At 33.4% G+C, this 19,082-nt stretch overlaps 2 long non-coding RNA genes across 2 annotated transcripts; one reads left to right on the top strand and one right to left on the bottom strand.

Moving 5' to 3' along the window:
• The first annotated feature begins 3,013 nt into the window (after positions 1-3,013).
• Positions 3,014-6,291, top strand: LOC143258451 (uncharacterized). The gene is made up of 2 exons (XR_013032286.1): positions 3,014-4,080; positions 5,063-6,291. It is a non-coding gene; the product is annotated as an uncharacterized LOC143258451 (long non-coding RNA).
• Positions 6,292-12,208: 5,917 nt separating this feature from the next.
• LOC143224091 (uncharacterized) lies at positions 12,209-17,435 on the bottom strand. The gene is made up of 3 exons (XR_013013203.1): positions 16,956-17,435; positions 14,646-14,715; positions 12,209-12,751 (listed from the first exon to the last, which is right to left on the bottom strand). It is a non-coding gene; the product is annotated as an uncharacterized LOC143224091 (long non-coding RNA).
• Positions 17,436-19,082: the final 1,647 nt, after the last annotated feature.

Raw genomic sequence — 19,082 nt, 5'->3', positions numbered from 1 at the left:
TGTACTTTTGACAGCGATTTGGTTATTTTAGTTCGAACATCGGTCACCAGAACTTTTAGTTTATGGCTGGTAAAGTAATACAATTTTATAAGTGAAGTTGGAAATTCGTTTTTGTAATCACTATGTTCAGCATATATATTTTTACTTAAATAAGATATTAAGCAATTTTGGAGAGGTTAAGCAAAGGTTTATTGATGATGATTGACGGAAAATAAATACAGATGGCAACAATAATCGTTTTACGTTTGAAATATACGATAACATTATCAGTTGTTACTTACTTCACATTTTACTCAAAGATTTTTTTTGTCTCATGCTTAAATTCCGTATGGAATAAACGAAGGAATACCATTGAATTGTACGCTCTTCGTTATACTTTAATGTTTTTGTGGCATTTTAAACGTCCCCCGCTAGTACAGCGGTAAGTCTATGGATTTACAACGTTAAAATTAGCAGTTCGATTCCTCGCGGTTGGGGTTTTGCTATAAGAAGAACACCCACTCGTTACTAGTTCTAAATCCTTTGTAGAACTGTATTCAAAAATTTTGTCAACGAACAAATAAAAAGAATAAACAGACTACTAATTTTTCAGTGCGCAGTAGCTTTTTTGTTTTTTTTTAATATCGCACAAAGCTATACGAATTAAGAGACGAAAAAATATAATAGAAGTAAATTTTGAAATTTGTTTTTTATCATAAGTAATACTTAGACAAGATGTAATATAATGCAAGCATTTATAATAGTGGTTAGTAGGCTGAAAGGCTTAATTTATTGTTATTTTGGTTATGTGTATGTTTGTCTTTTTGCAAAGCCACATTGGGTTCTCTGTTGAGTCCACCGAGGGGAATCGAACTGCTGATTTCAGCGTTGTAAATCCGTCATGGCCAGATGGATAGGGTCGCAGGTTCGAATTCCCGTCACACCAAACATGCTCGTCATGTTAGTCTTGGAAAAGTTATAAAGTAAAGATCACTTTCACTGTTCATTGGTGAAAGTGTAGCCCAAGAGTTGGCGGTGGGTGGTGATGACTAGCTGCCTTCCTTCTATTCTCACACTGCTAAATTAGGGACAGTTAGCACAAATACCTCTCGTGTATCTTTCTTCGAAATTCAAAAACAAACAAATCGAAGTCGAAATTGTAAAGCTTTCTCAACTTTGATGAAAACGATATTTAAACTTTCCCATGTTATTCATCACATTTATCAATTCCTAACATCGAGATCACAGTAATTTGTCCTTCTTTTTGTCTCCCCATCATCTTATCATTCATCATCGTTCTTAGTGTATGATTTCTTCATTTGTTTTAATTTATTCAAAACATCTGTGAAGGGGTCTGTGTAATGTTTTAAAGACGCGCGTGTTTATATAACACACCTATATTGCCACATTTTCACATGGCACCCTAGTAATTTATACAGTTCTCCAACCGCCACGTGAACAACTTCAATAATAGCTAGGTTATTGGCTGAATCTACCGTAGTGTTATTTATGGGCTGTTAATCATGTATAATGTTTATTTTAGGCTTCTCGCAATAAGTAAGCAATAACGCATTCGTATTAACACATACCTAGAGAAGCACTAAGTGCACGAAAGTGAGCGTCCACGATGGCTTTCCACACCCATTGAAGGTGATACGACTTCAAACTTAGCACCTATTTCTGAAAAATGCTGCCAAGTTCGTCAGTTGGAAATTTGAATCAGCTGTAAAAGAAAACATTGTGCTTTAGAAGTTAGAAAGTTTACTTTAATAACTTACTTGGAATGATAAACATGTACCAATGTTTTGGGATAATGATATGAAAGTTAAGTAGAGTTGAAGAAAACAAAACAGATAAAGATTTAACGTTTTGTCACGTAAGTAAATAAGGTGTATATGTATTATAATTTGTAGCTACACGAACAATGTCTGAAATATCAGAAGTACATTTATCTTAACTTTCAGGTTGTTTTTCTTAATATAAACTATTACAATTATACATCACTAAAATGTTTTAAATGCTTATATATATTGTTCAGTGAGATATTGTTACTATAAGTACGCCACCCATACTATAATGTTTTCTGTATAAATTTACATTTATTTTCTAAGATAACATTATAGTCATGTATTTAGTTATTTGTATTAATTGTTCTATTTCACAGGAAGCCTATTTCGTTAAACGACTGTTTTTGTCTTTTTTTTTCAAGTAGTTGATTTGAAACAAATGCAGAAATTCGTTTTACACAAGTGTGTGAAATATGATAACAAATTTATATTTAATTAAATCATTTGTTTGCCTGACCATAATCAGAACTTCCAAATTATTTCGCGTTCTGAAGAAGATGGCAATTTTGAAGAGTTAAAATTTTCGCGTAAAACAAACAAGAGTAACACGGGGAGGTAGAATATACAATAGTGGAAAATTAATGTTTCATTTTTTTATCGGACATATTATTACTAGTTCAAATGGACGTTTTTGTGTTTTTTATAACTGTAATTCTACCTGATGGTGGAGCGTACAATTCAACGGTATTCCTTCGTTTATTCCCTACGAAATTTAAGCATGAGACAATAAACCATATGTATGTGTACCAAACAAGTCGCCTGTAACCGCAACTACATGCCACTGAATAAGCAAACAGAATGTTAAAATAAAGTGTGATGAACCCTCTTTTAAATTTATTACATATTACACAGCTGTTACCAAAATACTTGTTTCTTTAAATATACTGGGCATGTTATAAAGCTATTATTCTGTGTCCGCAGGGCAGGTGAGTTCTCTGAGCGAACATCGAGAAATCTCGCAGGAGTTTATGCAAGCATCTGCCCAATTTATTGTTTTTGTAAAAAATGTATTTATTTTGTTTTAAGAAACTCAGTTTAGTTCCTTTCGTTAATTTACCTACGATAGATATTTAGAGATTTAAGTAGTTTCTAATTTTTTTTTCAATATTTTCTGAGGAAAGATTGATTAATGTTGGAAATATATTGTCTCCGATTTATTTATTTTTATTGCTAAACTTTATTATGATTATGACTGTAAGAGTCTCAAGTTTCTTTGAAACATTTAAGTACGGATTACGATACAGCTACTTTAATATTAACACAACCTGTTTATCTTGTTGAAAAATTGTTTTCATTATTATTCTTGTCAAGAAACAACAACATACATTTACGCTGAAAAACTTGTTAGGAATTTCCACATAAGTTGAAACTGGTTCAGTAGCGGTGAATTTCTTGGATACTTCAATAGAAGTGAGCCTTGCTTCATTAGAGTTATTTGAAAATGGGATATATCTCGGAATCTATCGAAGAATACTGAATTGAGTTGTTATTATACATACTGGTAAAAGTGCTAAAGCCAGGATGTAAGTGTTACAGCACTGAAAATTGCCATGTGTTATTATAGACTAGGAAGAAAAAAAACAACAACTTATTTTTATTCATTTATTAAGGAATATTTCGCAAAGTTATTCGTGCAATGCGTTGGGCCAGATCGGATAAACTGGCAGTTATTTTGACGAAATAAAATATTGCGTTGCGTTTAGGTAACATAACAGTAAACAGGATGTAAGTAGTCGTGAACTCGGGTCAAGGTTACACGACACAGGTGCAAATAAACATTAGTTGAGCTCACCCAACTATTTCTTATAATAACGAGCAACTAAAAATTATCACTGATTAGAAGCGTTTTGTTTTTGTTTGTTCAGACACGAAGCCTTGGACTTGCACACTGTGCATCTTAACCACGAACCCACACCCCAGACAGTTGAAAGGGAAATCGTGATAACAACCAGGAAAAGAACATCCTGTTCTACGTCAGTGTGTGATATAATCAATTGGTATAATGAGCACTGAAGGGGTTTAACTATAAAAGAAAGATCAGACATTTCTGTCTAACATAATTTAAGTATCGATTCTGACACAAAGTATTCACGTGGTGTCAGAGAACAAAGTTTCAATATCAGAATAATGATTCCCGTGTTAAAATCTATGCACTTAATGTTGTTATTGTCATTAGCAGGTTTTCTTTGTGCCGAAGAATACAGGAAATGCCATTCTCCATTATGCTCAACTGACATTTGCAAGAGAAGAAATAGTAAGTTCGTTCGTTTTAAAGCTCACCATATATGTGCTTTATTGGTTAATATGCTACAGTATTTATGTATTTTCACAACACCCAAGAGGATCGTATTTACATAGTTCACCACAATAGGTTCATTGCATATCTTTATTGTTATTGAGTAACAATAAAGATATGCATTCAATAGAAACTGTAGAGATCATTAATGTTTATCAAATTAATTATAAATTAAATAGGGCTTTTATTTCATATAATATAACGCTATTAACAAGAGTAAGAAACAATGTTTTCAAGTTTGACCACATGGTTATATTATTTTTGCACAGAAATGGTTATTAATAATTACAGCACATGAACTAATTTACTGCTTTCTGTTTTGAGGAAAGTAGGAAAACCACGTAGATTTAGGGAATAAATAAATTTTCTAGTCAAAATATAGATAAAACATAATAACATCACTTTTTCTTTATTTCTCCTGAGTAGTTAAAAAACTGAAAATTGAGGTTCGATTCCTCGTGATGGGCAAAACGCAGCTAGTGTAGGTTTACGCTAAAACAAGCAACGTTTTAATTTGGTTCTTTATACATTTTCATTTCCTGAGCAAAAATCTAAAACTCCGATGATGAGATTCTTGCAAGGCAGCCATCTGGTAGCTCAGCAGTAAATCTGAAGGCTTATAATGCTGAAAGTCGGTTTCGATACCTGCGGTGTACAGAGCAAGTTTATGCCTAACAACCTCGCAAAAAAACTATATATACTACTCAGATTTCTTACATTTACATAATTGTATACACTTTTAATACAAGTTTTTATTTGTAGCGTCAGTTCTTGAAACAATGTTTTTTTTATTTTATTTAATATATAATGTCGTATCTAATTCTCTAAGTAACCATTACCTTTTAGCACAACAAAACAACAACTATGGTACAAATATAAATTGACGTTAATAATATTTTTTTCTTAATTTACGGGACTATTTTGCCCATTTGGAATAGAGATGATCTGCTCTGATGTGACAGGACAAACGTCAGGACCCAATGAATGTTCCACTAATAGCGATTGTCCATGCCCAAAGATTTGCTGTAGTGCCGGCAGAGAGTGTCCATATCGTTGTGTTAACGGGTTACCTTTACCTCCACCGTAATCATCACTATTATTTATAAAACTTGTAGAAGGGTCGCTTTATTTTTACTTTTTTATTATTTTGTAATTAAATGTAAGGTACAAAGACTATTAAATGAGTTTTCACTAAATGTACCACAGACTGGCTCAGTAGTAAATTGTAATGAGTCATACACACAAATGCAAATGAATTGTTTTTATTCGAAGATGAAGATTTTTTTTTAGCTGCTATAATATAACATTACTCCCGTTTAGCTATAAATTATTGATAAACAACACATGCTTGCTTCTATAGAAATACTTTTGCTTAACACATTTGGTCTATAAATACGTGAGTTTATTTGAAATTTGATGACAAAGATCCTACTTTCAGACAAAACAGTTTGATAATGATTTGAACAAGCTATAAAACAAAACTATTACAAGTTTAATAACGTAACAAATGAACAATGTTTTGACAAGGCTTCGTACCTGATGATAAAAAAAATCTGTTAATATCCACGGAATGTAATTTAGTAAATACTTAAAAATATTTTCTTTAGTATAATTTATCTTTGTTGACCCTCTCCACGTATCATCGTAAATGTATTTAAAACATTTTAATATGCGTTGTAAAATATTTGCTTTAATATGATCATAATTTATAGTTTATTCGATTAAAATTATGATTTTGTTACTTTGTTGACAAGAAATAACAATGTACGTTTGTCTCTGAAAAGTTTTTAGAAATATTTTCATGATATTAAATGGTTTTGGTGACGGTAAATTTTAAAGTTACTGTGTGATATCAAGTGTTAAGTTAAACAACAGAGGTATCTTTTGTAGAAATTAAAGGTTCTCAATAGGTGTTATGCACATATGCCTGTTTTAATTTTTTTTTCGCGAGGTGTATCCATTTTATTCTTCAATAGCTATTTCCTTTGAGCCATCCGTATCGTGGTACTTAGTTTACAAAGTATGACGTAATTTACTGTATATTGTAAACTAGCAGAGTGATTGTATTTATGAGATTTTTGTAGCATGATATTAGAGATATATAATTAATCCACGAATGTGGTTTACTGTATTTAAATAAAAATAAAAGAGTTTTGTGTATTTTCAAAACCTTTACATATTACTGCCAAGAGAAGATTTCGTGTAATAAAAAATCGGCGGCAACTTATTTTTTAATCACGACGTTAAATTAATGAAGTTAAATTTTATTTTAGATTTGACGTGCGTTATTTATCTTGTTATTGAAACTATCAAGATAGTTTTGTACTTTATGTATTTTACTTTCTACATTTAGTGCACTGATCTGTCAGTGAATTCGTTGAAAACGATCTGCACCGGTATCCAAAAGGTAAATAACAAAGTGGATGTTGAGCACAAATGCTTTTTTCCTTAACTTTGGAGAACAATATCTTTATATATGAATATGTTATTCTTGCATAAAAATGAGTTGGGCCCGTAACAACAATGTGCAACACGGAAAGGTAATTCTGGTTAGGTGAAGAGTATGAGGAACTAACTAAGAAGCGTACAAGTTTGACGTAGTTGCCTATAAAATACATTACTTTATTGACACAGGTTTGAGTGGAAACAACATTACAGGTATCCGATTGAGCGATGAAAAGTAATTATACAGATAGCATTAAAAACATTTACTTTAAAAAACGTAAAAAAAAACTAGTTCACACGTATGAGATGTTTGTGAGGTAATTTCACTTTCCTAATTCTGGCTTAATTGTTTCATGTGAATCGATGCAAGTAGAAGGGTAATTTAAAGTAGAAAACAAATACGATTTCAACTTGTGATTAAACGCTTGACGATAAAGGGAAATGCGAATGTCCTTCAGAAAGTACACCTGTATATGTTTGTGTGATAAAAGCCATATCTGAACGATGTTTACACGGCCCGTTAGTTCAGTTGGTTAGAGCGTCGTGCTAATAACGCGAAAGTTATGGGTTCGATTTCTCTACGGACCAATAACGCACAAATTTCATTTCCAGCAAAGGTCTGGACTTTCATTAGTTTTTTGTGCCCGTGCCGCAGAAAAGTTACATTACTATTCTTGATTATAAAGTCCGAGGGTACTTTAATTCTAGAAAATCAATTGACGGATAAAATAACTAGGGGTGAATGTCTAGAGTTACGCATTTTAATTATTTAACATAACGTAGGAGAATGGAGAGATCGTCGGACCATGAAAGCTGTCCGAGCACAACAACCCTTGAAAGAAGTAAAAGCGTCTCTTTATGCTTCAGTTAATCTTCGTTCTCCGAGATCAACAGAATCTCATAAGAGTCAAGTCTAGTCTGTCTTTTTTCAGATCTTAAATTTGAGTCCTCTTCTTCAGAGTACGCACATTAAGACATATATATATTTCTAAAAGGTAATATTTCCCCTTCTAAAATTAGCCTTGTGGCTCTTTTCAGAACCATATATGATAAGTTTTGTTTGTTTGTTTTTGAATTTCGCACAAATTTACACGAGGGTTATCTGTGCTAGCCGTCCCTAATTTAGCAGTGTAAGACTAGAGGGAAGGCAGCTAGTCATCACCACCCACCGCCAACTTTGGGGCTACTCTTTTTACCAACGAATAGTGGGATTGACCGAAACATTATAACGCCCCTACTGCTGGGAGGGCGAACATGTTTGGCGCGACGGATATGATAAGTTAATATTTGTAAGGACACAGATACTGAACGCAGAGCGATTTTATAGAGAGATAATTACTTCATTTATACATATTTAGAAACCCTTTCAAAACCTTTTGGATTTTATACTCTTAACACAATTGATTTAGTATTACGTATTGTTAATCGTGACATTCAGGAAGTTTTAATAAGCTCATATAACTAGTATTCTTTTATCTCGCTCCATCTGGTATTTTGAGGCGATAGACTAGAGGGAAGTCAACTTTTTAAAAGAACATTACTAGGCACTGTGTGTCGTCGATGCTCCGCAAAAAGATTAAAGGGTATTTTGCAAATAATACAAGTTTTTAATTTATCTTTGGCATTAACGGATCTATAGAACAGAGATGTGTTAAATTTATATAAGGAACAATTTCGAATGTTTAAACAAGTACAATAGAATTGAGAAGAACAGGAAGATATTGAAAATTACCTATTTACCTGATCCATTCTCAGGATCAACTCATTTTATAATTAGATTTACATAATCTTTCACTTTGCCAATACTAAAAACCGAATAAATGTACACGAGGACGTAATAAACATGTCAGGGTTCATGTCTCGCAGTTCGTTAATTTCGATAACTTACTCGAATGAGTGTAAGCAATCTTGAATATTCACCGTCAGAAGAGCTTCGTTAGTGGCCAAGCGTGTTAAGGCGTGCGACTCGTAATCTGAGGGTCGCGGGTTCGCATCCCTATTGCGCCAAACATGCTCGCCCTTTCAGCCTTGCGGGCGTTATAATGTTACGGTCAATCCCACTATTCGTTGGTAAAAGAGCAGCCCAAGAGTTGGCGGTGGGTGGTGATGACTAGCTGCCTTACCTCTAGTCTTACACTGCTAAATTAGGGACGGCTAGCGCAGATAACCCTCGAGTAGCTTTATGCGAAATTCAAAAACAAAACAAGCTTCGTTTGTAATTTTGTTTCGAATAATGCGATTGAGTGTCACTGATATTTTGCGCCATTAGCTTAAATGGTGAACACTGGTCGCAGGGACAGCTTATGGAAGTTGTGTTACTACACAAAGTCCAGTACTTTAACTGCTGTGAGTCAAAAAAAATTTACAATCAAAACATACAATCACATATTTGTTAACGAGAAAATCAATCTTAGTGTTGCAGTAAATGGAAAAGAAAAATATGTTTTAAATTATACTAATACGTATTTCGTAGCATATGTTTCCTCTTTGTCCGACGACTTGAAAACTTTTGCGATGCCAACGTGTCAAGACGATAAGGAATCACGAGCTAGATTTTGATCTGTGGTTTTCGTACTGACGTAAACGATTAACGGTTTTTAAGAAATTTTTAATCAAAAGCATTTTCTTTTCCAAATTTATTTTTAAGGGAGATTTATTTAAAATTTTTGATTTGAGTAAAGATTTGTTGGTTATCCGTCAATTCATTTCATCCCTTAAATTTGAAAAGTGACTCTATGGAATTGAAGTAACTAACATTTCAATACAATTCTATGTATTTTTGAAGTAGGCACGATTTTATTTAAAATTTCGACTTTTCTCCACTAATCGTCGACGTGGTGAAAATATACTCTTCAAAAAAAGAAACGCAAAAGGGATATTTTTTTTATTTTAAAGAGAAATATATGTAATAACGTTACAAGCTCAGAGTATGTGATGTTACACGTGTTAAGGCACTGATTGTCAGACGAAAATGACAATAAAAGTTGTGCACTTTGAAAACGGAGGAAAACATCGGATTTTTCGCCAAAAAGCATGCGTGTCCAATAAATTTGTTTGAGAGATCTGCATGTTCTGCAAGTGGAACAAATGCAAAATCCCTATAAAAGTGACGGGTTCTCGGTTTCCATAGCTCAGTGTTAAGCTACCGACACGCAATACAGTTACGCCAAGACTGACTGAAGCACAACGCAACAACGCCATTGGTCGCTTAGAAGCAGGCGAATCTCGATCAGATGTTGCCAGAGCTGTGAATGTCCACCCAAGCACCATCACAAGGCTATGGAATCGTCACCAACAACATGGATCAACTCGTGACCGTCCACGATCTGGCAGACCTCGTGTGACCACGCTTGCACAAGATCGCTACATCCGGTTACGTCACCTTCGGGATAGGACCACCACTGTGACGTCTACTGCCTCAACCATATTAGTGCTGCGTAGGATTTCCGATCAGACCGTACGCAACCGTCTACGAGATGCAGGAATCCGACCTCAACGTACAGTCAGAGGCGTCATCCTCACCCAGCAACATCGTCAAGCACGGCTGCAGTGGACTCGGGCACATCGGGTATGGCCTCATCGACGATGAAGGCATGTTTGGTTCAGCGATGAATCACGTTTTATGCTTCGTAGGCAGGATGGAAGCACCTGTGTTTATCGTCGCCGAGGTGAACGTTTTGCAGTAAACTGTGTGCAGGAAGTTGACATATTTGGTGGTGGCAGCGTCATGATGTTGGCTGCCATCGCCTACATTGCCAGAACAGACCTCAACGATACGTCGACGAGATTCTTAGGCCCCATGTGCAACTCATCATGGTGAACGTCAACGACGTTTTTCAACATGACAACGCCCGTCCTCACACAGCCCGACTCACCACTGTCTTTTTGAGACACCACAACATCAACGTTCTTCCCTGGCCCTCCAGATCACCAGATTTAAACCCCATCGAACATCTTTGGGACGAGTTGGACCGACGTCTGCGACGGCGACAACCTCAACCGCAGACTCTACCTCAGTTTGCAGCAGCTTTGCAGACTGAGTGGACAGCCATTCCACTTCCATCTCATCGCTTCCATGGGCAGGAGATGCCAAGCAGTTATTGATGCACACGGAGGCATACTCGTTATTGACGCTGAGGGACGTTAATCTTCAACTAGTGAGCGTGGACTTCGCCTTTGCAGACTTTGGATGTTCAACAGTGAATGTGCAAAGTTTCACACATATCATACAGAACTACCCGGAATAAACTTGTTAACATTTTGTCTCAAATTTTGCCTTTTGCGTTTCTTTTTTTGAAGAGTATATTTCCAGGAATGACATATACTTGAATTTACTAGGCACTCTTACATTTTTTATTTATTGTATGATTTTGTGATGTTAGAAAAACACATAGGTTCAAGAAGTCTTTACAGAAATGAATAAAAACCCTATAACCCAAGTACTTTCAAAAGGTGGACCTTTCTTCTCAAAGGGCAAACTTGTCAGTTTAAACTCAGAAATGTTTCATAAATTCTGAAAAACGTTTTTCATCTTTTACAACTCAACAATCATCTTTAACAAATATTTCCTGAAGTTCCTAGTGCCTCTTTCCAAAAAGGCAGAACTCTAATATATATCCTTGTTCACATAGAAGTGAATTCCATCCCACCCAAAATGTATGTTATCCATGGCATGATTTTAAATGTTATTTACCTTACAAATAATATTCTGGAAAAATGTAAACAAATCATAACAACAAAATAATAAACCTTCTAAATGTCTTGTTGAAACAAGAAAGACTTATTCTTGCTAATCTGAAGTCAGAGTCAACTCAACTCAACACACCTTTCTGAGTTCATTCTATCTCATACTTGACTTACTGACTATAATTAAAGCATTCAAAAAGACTTATTTTTGCCAATATAAAGTCATTAATTTAAAATCATTTCATTGTACCCTTTTGATATTTTCTTCAAAAGAGGCAAAATATGTATATGTAAAAAAGGCTGGTTTGGGTTGAGAAATTTTTTATGTAGAGAAGTGAACCCAAACCAGCCGTTTTACGTATATATTTTTCTCTACAAGTAAGTTTTCCTATCATCACTTATTAGAGGTAAAACATGTTTTTCGGACACATCACTTCTCTGGAATAATTTAATCAAATCTTTATCTTGGATTCCCTTTGATATTTCTGACCTGAGCACTTCAACAGCAAGAGAAATTAGTATAACAGAGAAAATTATTTTAAAATAAAAAGTACAGTTTACTAAACATCTCCATCTCTCAAAAATCATTTTTTATGATCACTTTAGCATATATCAAAATTAAACATTTAAGTGTGTACACAATGGGGTTCAAAAATATATAAATAACTGGTCTTAAATCACTCATTAGTCTTTTCAGTTCTTACAAACATTCTTAGAGAAATATGGTTATTATGGGAATTTATAAAATATTGTATTTTTGTATTGAAATATTTTGCATTCCAATACTATTTAATTGGAAGTTACCCTTCTGAAGTATGTTGATGCACTAGGATGTCATAACATGTAAGTAGCAATATGTTTTAGAGCATGTAGCACAGACTAGGCAATGCAAGATGTTATGTGAAAACAACAAATTTAAATAAAATACTAATAGTGGTGTGACTTAACGGTTTTGTATTTTAAACTTAGAGTCAGATTGTGACTACAAGGCTGGCCATGCTGCTGTATCTTAGAACAAGACACTTTACCCCACCTGTTCCATTTTACCCAGCTAGAAGTTAACCTACAATGGACTATCATTCTATCCAGGTGAATAGGACCCATTTCATTTGCTTGTGCCATTTGTTACTGGAGTTCAAAAGCACCAGCCCTATGTGACTTTGAAAGGCATGATAAGGAATCGACTTTTTAAGGTTTATCCATAAAGATTAATTACAAATGCTTAAAAGTCTTGGCTTGAAAAGTTGTATCTATTTGAATCATTGGTCAACTGACTACATTAATTTCAACCCTTGACTGTCACAACAATGACAACATCATTTTCCTACACTGCATAAAAATACATCTTCCAACAGATCTTGAGCTTTTTGGCATCCTGCTGAAAAGGCACTAAGTATTTCAAATTTGATACATGTTGCAGGCAGGTAGTGTCAGCATATCCAGCATTTCTTGTGCTATTCATCAATGGGATCAAGTTCTCAACAAGCATCAGACTATTCTGTAATAATGGTAGTGTTCACCCAGGAAATGTACAAATGTTTTTTTTATGATAGAAACAAATAAACAGTATGTTCTCTTTAGTATATAAATGACAAATCTAGGCACATCTTGAATGAAAAGAATCTTTATCTAAACAATAAAAAGAAAACCAGTGAGCATATTTACCATGGACAAGTTGACATTAACAGTTGGTCTTGTCACTTTCTCACTCTCAAGAACAAATGCTCAATACCAAACATGAAGATTTTTCCAGAAAAAAAGCAGGTTAACTAATGGAGAACTGAACTAAGAAAGCACACTTGGATTTAGGATGTTAGCTTGCATTCTTTGTTCAGTGGATGGGATAAACTTGTGACCTATACTTCCTGAAACCTTTAGTTAGCTGTCAAATTATAAAAAAAAAATGTAAAAATTGGCCACCCAGGGATATTTCAATGCTAACCCATCTAGCCATGATTCTATATGTAATACTGAAACATCACAGTAAGCAAAGATGTTTTCTACCAGAAAGAATAAAGAGCAAAGCAACTTGAAAAAGACAATGTTAGTAACTTTCTGTTGCCACCATGATAGTTTGGAAAGTAAATAATCAATAATTTTGAAAATATCTATATTACTAAAAGTAGAAAACCCACAAGTGACACACTGTAAATCATCTAACCCAAAGATTTAAACTACTTTGATGGATCATACCATGTAATCTATGAGTAAACAACACACATACCCAACAGATGAAATAATGTATTTGAATCATTATAAGTAAGAACACATGAACATTATATTAAATTAGCTATGTTCTTAACTCGGTTAATTTTTAGTTCTAACCTATGCAGGCAGCATATTTTGATCAGTGTTTAACATTAATGAAAATAATGTATATGTAAAACTAAAAGTATTATTAATACATTAAATAGAAGAAAAGGAATGTAATATGTATATTTGAAATACAAGATAATTTATACATCTTTTACTTCTAAGATAGTACTCCTAGACTTCATCATTACACGGAGTCAAGAGTACTTTAAAGCCCAATGTTATATATAGACTATCAGAATTCAATACTATAGTGCTTAATTTTGTGACATATCAATTTGTGATTATTTTAACTATCCACAAGTTATTACATTAGGCATCTTTTCAGATTTAACTGTCTCTGAGTTTATATATATCTTTCATTGTACAAGTGAGGCACTATTATTTTCATATTATATCCTTAGAATGTTCAAGTCTGGTATATGTAGTTTATTGTTGTTCATTCATACGAGCATTACCTGCTCAAAAACAAACATTAAGTGTAAAACAAAGCACTCAGACTCGTCAAGCTCAGTAGAACTGTTAAATCCCTATATGATTAAACATTAACAATTAAATTAGGTTGCTGAGACACCAAGTGGAAAGTATGCAGAGCAAAAAAGTAGACTGAAATTAAATTTCTGAACATGACATATATACCTTACAGAACTGGACCTAAGGTTGAGTCAAGTGTGCTGTTAAATTATGATACTGCATTAGTTAATTACACATAATTCAAAATAATTCTAATCAAAAGACTTTAGCAATTACGACTTAGAAATCACTAAAATATACTTAGTTGATTCAAATGTGATAAAAACATTTGTATTAAAAAAATGCTATTTCTTGTATAGTAATAGTGTTAGCATACATTTAAGACTTAAATTATCTAATGCAAGCAATAAAACATAGTTTAGGTAATTCTTTAGTAGTTACAGATTATAAATAATTTTTCAGGTCAGATCATTTCTTGCTATCAAATTATTTTCTTTATCATCCTTTTTATTAATTTATTCAGTTTGTTTTTTTCTTTTTAAGAATTTTGATTAATTTATTTAGAATACTTAATATTAATTTTATCCAGGTTATATGTTTCTTACTTTTTTTTTCCACATACATGAAGATCTGGTTTAGAAATCTTCTACTGTCTTTATCTGCTGGTATTCTTTTCTATTTTGTATATAATACACACACATTGATTAGTTTTGGATATAATATCATAAGTAAGCTTTTGCTTAAATCTGTGGTACTGGTTTTCAAATGTGCAAACACCAAATGTACATTCTGTGTGGTTTATATAAAGTACAGTGTTTGTGGGCCATTACTTTCCAAAAAATATACTGTATCATTAATATGAATGCAGTTACATTCTTTATGTAGTTTCTTAGTCAGGGTAGATTTTCCACTTCCAGGCTTTCCACAGATAAGAAAAGCAGGTTCTTCTTAACAAAACACCATAATCAGTCTTCAATCCACACACTCTTTAAATATATGAAGCAAGTAAGTAATACAATTATACAGTGTTGAGTGATCTATCATATAATACAATTATACTAACCACTGCAATAAGCAATAACATTTTACAATGTTAAGTACTGTGTTTCATAATTTATGTGTACATCACAAAAATGCAGGATTTCAAATTAACTTAATTAAAACTCTCTTTCCTGTAATATTTTATATTTCAAATTATAGCTCTTTAAAATTTGGTGTGATACTGAAAATAAAACAAGCAAAAAAAATTATTTTTTCATAATGAATATCATAATAGATTTTTGGCTGAAAAGCCAGGTTTTATAACTGATATTCTCATATGACTTAGTAAAAATGTTGATCAATAAATATCACTGACAAATTTATCACATCAAATATGAACACTTATTTTAAGTGAGATTGGTCCTGATACTTCTGATGACTACAATTTTTGACAAATAAGTAATTGTTTAAGAAAAAAAAATCATACAATTGTAAACAGGAAGCTTTCATTTCTAAATTAAGAACTGATTTCACAGTAATCCAAAAGAGAAACTCCCAAATAACATTCTGGATAGTAGATAAATGCACAATGTAATGTAACCTAAATAGAGTTCATATCCATTGTTAGAGAACAAGTTTACATGGATTAAAGTTATGGAAAATTCACTGATTAGAAAGATGCCAAATTTCAATGTATCACTTTAAGCTGAACACTTTTCTAATGTCATACAATCTGCAGCAGTTTAGAGTTTGTTATACTTGTATATGTTTCTTTCACAAACAAAATTTGGACTGAAAATAACATATGAAAATATTGAAACACACATAGTAGTCATAAATTGGCCTTAATTAAAATGTTTTTAACTGTATACCTATTCTAAAGTTATGTGTTATTTATTATTTTAACGTTATACACAAGTGTCAAGAAATAATATTATCAATCTGAAACACCTCAATCAGATACCTTTTTCTTTTTCTTAATAATTTCAGAGATTTTAATCTCTCTTGGTATGACTTCCTTTCCATGCCACTCAACGATGAATGAATACAAGTACTTTGGTATAGTGATACTGCTCTATTGCTGGTAATAAAGTTAATATACTTGTCACAACTTCATAGTAGAAACTATCACCACATAAATATCACTAATTAGGCTTCACTTAAAATATTGTGCACATTTTTGGTTTCTTTACCTAAGACAAGATACTGACTTCTCAGAGAAGATTCAGAGGGCTGCTAAGATGATTCTATGTAAGAAAGGGTTATCTTACGAAGATAATTTAAGATCTCAAAAGAAGAGAAAGAGGTGATTTTATTAAAATTTGCAATATTATCAAATGACAGAATAAAATCTACTCATCCTTGCGCACTACTCTCAACAGGATGAAAGAATACAAATGTGAGATTTGGAAAAAGGAAGGCTAGGGCTGCATTGAGAAATTTTTATTTTTTTAACAGTGTGGTTGGTTCTGGAATAAGTTGTCTTCAATAGTAGTGAAGGTCAGCGACTTACAAGTGAAAAAGTTTTTAAAATATTAGTAATACATTGGAATAGCAGGAAAAAATCACTGAGACTATCATTACTAACTGCAAGTTTTCAAGAAACTTTGTTAAATTTTATATAGAATCTCAGCTCCAAGATTCCAATAATTTGTGAAAACAGAATTCCCTCTTTGTTTGATAAGACCAACTATTCTTTTACCATAATAGGCAAGTCACTTTTAAATTCTTTAAATATCTCCATATTTTAGTTAGATTTTAAAGTTCAAAAGTACTTTCTAAGCCTGTCAATCTCCCAATTTATATATATCATAAAAATACATACTATACCAACTCTTAAAACATCCACAAATGCCTGCAGTTAAAAATATCTTCTTTTTTTTTTTTTAATACGAGTAACACATGAGAATTAAAAGACCATAAAGTATACTCACAGTACAATAATCCTCACTTCTATCAGGACACTCAGCAAAAGAAAAAAAAACAAAATTGACCCATTATTACTATTATCAAAATCTTTTCAGTCTAAGTTGGAGAAACAATCTCAATATTATAATTTATAGTCATTCTTATTAACTCCAGCACATGAAGAATTATTATCGATGAAAGTAAAAAATTATTGAAATTAAATGCTAAATAACAAATAGCACAAGTCCCAAAACAAACCAAAAACTCCTAAGGAGTCACATTTTTTCAATTAGAAAAATGCCCATCATTCATCATTATTTACCATTAAGCCAATATCTAATGCAATTTTTATCTTTTAAGCTTTATGTCAACATGCCTAGGCATCAAACATAATCAGAAATCAAATTTGTTTCTGGACATTTTTTGAGCCTTTATTAAATTAAAAAAAAGAAAGAGTATTTGGTTTTGAATTTCACGCACAGCAACACGAAAGTTATCTGAGCTAGCCATCCGTAATCTAGCAGTGGAAAACTAAATGGAAGGCAACTAAACATCAGCACCTACCACCATCTCTTAGGATACTCTTTTACCAATAAATAGTAGGATTAACTATAACTTAAAACGTCGCTACAGCTGAAAGGGCAAGCATGTTTAATGGGATGAGCATTCAAACTCGCGACACGAAGATTGTGAGTCAACCGCTCTATCCTTCTACCTGTGCTAGGTCTATTTAAAGGCCTGGCATGGCCAAGCGCGTAAGGCGTGCGACTCGTAATCCGAGGGTCGCGGGTTCGCGCCTGCGTCGCGCTAAACATGCTCGCCTTCCCAGCCGTGGGGGTATATAATGTGACGGTCAATCCCACTATTCGTTGGTAAAAGAGTAGCCCAAGAGTTGGCGGTGGGTGGTGATGACTAGCTGCCTTCCCTCTAGACTTACACTGCTAAATTAGGGACGGCTAGCACAGATAGCCCTCGAGTAGCTTTGTGCGAAATTCCAAAACAAACAAACAAGGTCTATTTAAATTTTTTCAAATACATTTATAATTGACGATATATAAATAAACAAGAGTAATACTTTATGTTTGATTTCATTAATTGTCAACACGCAATTAAATCAGCATTATAAAACAATGAACTTAATATAAAACAAACATTACGATAGAACTGAAATTAAACAATTACTTTTCATTATCATAGCTAGTTATTAATAGCACTCATAAAGGATAACGTTTATACACACACATAGACATATCACACATTATTTTTCCAGTTGCTTCAGCTTACGCAAGAGGCTTAACTTGATCTATTGCTTCCTGGCGTGTATTTAAGTGTTTCCTAATAGTTTTTAATATATTGTTTTCACTGCATTACATTTAATATTGTTCTATTTTAATTACTGGCTAAACGCCTAAACAGTAATAGGTGTTGTAGCAATTTCACCCAGATATAAATTCATCATCATCCATTCACCATTAGATTCCATCAAGGAACATAGGGCCGCAATCGCATGCGAATTCTTCAACAGGTATTTAAGTGAGTAGGTTGTTAGCCCGCTGCACCGAGTCGTCCCTAAATTAGTAGTGTAAGACTAGAGGGAAGGCAGCTAGTCATCACCACCCATCGCCAACTCCTCTAAAGTTTCACTGTCGGAGTTGTTTAATGGATTTCGATTAGTGACAAAACGTTTTTAATGACTATAGTGATGCTATGTTGTTCAACCTACATTAAATCTACAACATTATTAGAAACTAACAACTAGTGTTTATATATGTTCTGTAAGATATACTGTGTAACTTCTTTGTCGTTGCTCCAATTACAAGTATTGATCAGTATACACTCAGTGGCCACTTTATTAAGTACACCTATCTAGTGCTGGATAGGACCCCCTTTTGCTTCCAGAACAGCTTGAATTATTCTCAGCATGGATTCAACAAGGTGCTGGAAACGTTTCTCAGGAATTTTGGTCCATGCTGACTCGATAGCATCACGTAGTTCCTGCAGATTTGTCGGCCACACATTCATGCTGGGAACCGCTTGTTCCACCTCATCCCAAAGGTGCTCTATTGGATTGAGAACTGTGCACGCCATTGGAGTACATTGAAGTCATTGTTACGTTCGTGGAACCAGCTTAAGATGATGCGTGCTTTGTGACA

Source organism: Tachypleus tridentatus, chromosome 8 (genome assembly GCF_004210375.1).
Source record: "Tachypleus tridentatus isolate NWPU-2018 chromosome 8, ASM421037v1, whole genome shotgun sequence".
Classification (NCBI taxonomy): Eukaryota; Metazoa; Arthropoda; class Merostomata; order Xiphosura; family Limulidae; genus Tachypleus; species Tachypleus tridentatus.
This window is presented reverse-complemented; position numbering and strand designations above follow the sequence as displayed.